General features: G+C 40.6%; 1 long non-coding RNA gene across 1 annotated transcript; it reads left to right on the forward strand.

The window, feature by feature from the left end:
* Positions 1-985: 985 nt before the first annotated feature.
* On the forward strand, positions 986-1,834 carry LOC104959731 (uncharacterized). The gene is made up of 3 exons (XR_799909.1): positions 986-1,072; positions 1,506-1,653; positions 1,726-1,834. It is a non-coding gene; the product is annotated as an uncharacterized lncRNA (long non-coding RNA).
* Positions 1,835-2,429: the final 595 nt, after the last annotated feature.

Consider the following 2,429-nt stretch of genomic DNA (forward strand, 5'->3'; position numbering starts at 1 on the left):
TATTTGAGTTCAACATGTAAGAAGTAGAAAGTACAGGTATTTGAGTTCAACATGAGAGAAGTAGAAAGTACAGGTATTTGAGTTCAACATGTAAGAAGTAGAAAGTACAGGTATTTGAGTTCAACATGTAAGAAGTAGAAAGTACAGGTATTTGAGTTCAACATGTAAGAAGTAGAAAGTACAGGTATTTGAGTTCAACATGTAAGAAGTAGAAAGTACAGGTATTTGAGTTCAACATGTAAGAAGTAGAAAGTACAGGTATTTGAGTTCAACATGAGAGAAGTAGAAAGTACAGGTATTTGAGTTCAACATGTAAGAAGTAGAAAGTACAGGTATTTGAGTTCAACATGTAAGAAGTAGAAAGTACAGGTATTTGGGTTCAACATGTAAGAAGTAGAAAGTACAGGTATTTGTGTTCAACATGTAAGAAGTAGAAAGTACAGGTATTTGTGTTCAACATGTGAGAAGTAGAAAGTACAGGTATTTGTGTTCAACATGTAAGAAGTAGAAAGTACAGGTATTTGTGTTCAACATGTAAGAAGTAGAAAGTACAGGTATTTGTGTTCAACATGTGAGAAGTAGAAAGTACAGGTATTTGAAGTCAAAGTAAGAATTGGTCAGGAAAATAAGAAGTACTGATACCAGAAACATGTACTTAAGTACTGTAACAAAGTATTGGTATTTGAAGTCAAAGTAAGAATTGGTCAGGAAAATAAGAAGTACTGATACCAGAAACATGTACTTAAGTACTGTAACAAAGTATTTGTACTCCAATACTTCCCCCCTCTGGTAACCACTTCCTGTCAGGCACTCTGGCTAAAATCCTCTCAGGTATTCTGTCTGATAAAAAAGGAGCTTTAGTCGAGATTTTGCACAAATTATTCAGAAACTAGAAAAATGAAACCTGAGCAGTGCACAGAAGTTCCACCGTGACCTGCGTTCCAGCTCTGAGATCTACGGGTTGTATCTGAATGTATTCCCATGTGTTTGCAGAGCAGAGTCTGCACTTCCTCTGGAGGGACTTCATCTCTCTGTGTGGGAAGAAGCTGTTCTACAACCCGTTCACCGGCTGGTAAGAAGGTCAACGGTCCCAGACGCACGTTTTCTATCAACAGCAGTTTTATAAAGTGAGGAGGGTCAAACGTTGTCAGTGGTTCAGTGGCTGCACGCTCCCTCCCTGCAGTCATATTTTCTCTCATGATAATATTGAAAACAATTCAGACAAAGAAGTACGAAATGTGAAGAAAAAAATCAAACTTTTGAGAAAAGTCCCCAAAAAAATATCAAAATTCTGAGAAAAACTTAAAATTCTGAGAAAAACTTCGAAATACAAAAAAGGTCAAAATTCAACAAAAAAAGTCTGAATTCTGAGAAAAAAGTCAAACTTTTTACAAATGTTTTTTCTAAATTCTGAAAAAATATCGACAGAATTCCGAGAAAGTCAGAAATCTGAGAAAGAATTCTAAATAAAAACTGAAAGTGTGCTTTCTCTCAATGTCTTCCAGCCTGTCCCTGGAGTTCCCAGCAGGGGGCGCTGTGACGCCGGGGGGGATCCTGGCGGATGAGATGGGTTTGGGGAAGACTGTGGAGGTCCTGGCTCTGATCCTGATGCACAGCAGGGGGCTCCAGCTGGAGGAGAGCACCCTCCCTCAGGTGAGAGGGAACACCTGCAGTGAGCCGTCTGCTCATCAGGACATTTCTCTGAACCACTTTTTGTTCTTTCAGGGAAAAACTGTGAATTACTTCATCCCTCCTCTTCGTCCTCTTCGTCCTCTGGAGAGGAAGACGAGCATCACCTGCAAAACTGAGGCTCAGCCCAAACTCAGAATATCCTACCCAAGTAAATCCCTCTCTCTCTCTCTCACTCTCTCTCTCACTCTCTCTCACCTCTCTCTCACCTATCTCACTCTCTCTCTCTCTCACCTCTCTCTCACCTATCTCACTCTATCTCTCTCTCACCTCTCTCTCTCCTCTCTCTCACTCTCACTCTCTCTCTCTCTCTCACTCTCTATCACCTCTCTCTCACCTATCTCTCACTCTCTCTCTCTCTCTCTCTCTCTCTCTCACCTATCTCTCACTCTCTCTCTCTCTCTCTACGTCTCTTTGTACGTCTGTTTGTACGTCTCTTTGTCAATCAATCAATCAATCAATGTTTATTTATATAGCCCAATATCACAAATGTTACATTTGTCTCAGTGGACTTCACAGTTTGTACAGAATATCAGTATGACAATACGACACCCTCTGTCCTTAGACCCTCACATCGTACAAGGAAAAACTTCCAGAGAAAACCCACAGTTTAAAGGGAAAAATGGAGAAACCTCAGGGAGAGCAACAGAGGAGGGATCCCTCTCCCAGGACGGACAGACGTGCAATAGATGCCGTGTGTAAATTGAAAAGATAATACATTTGCAACATAGGTAGACCAA

This window comes from Notothenia coriiceps, unplaced genomic scaffold, assembly GCF_000735185.1.
Source record: "Notothenia coriiceps isolate Sejong01 unplaced genomic scaffold, NC01 NC01_scaffold00030895, whole genome shotgun sequence".
Taxonomy (NCBI): Eukaryota; Metazoa; Chordata; class Actinopteri; order Perciformes; family Nototheniidae; genus Notothenia; species Notothenia coriiceps.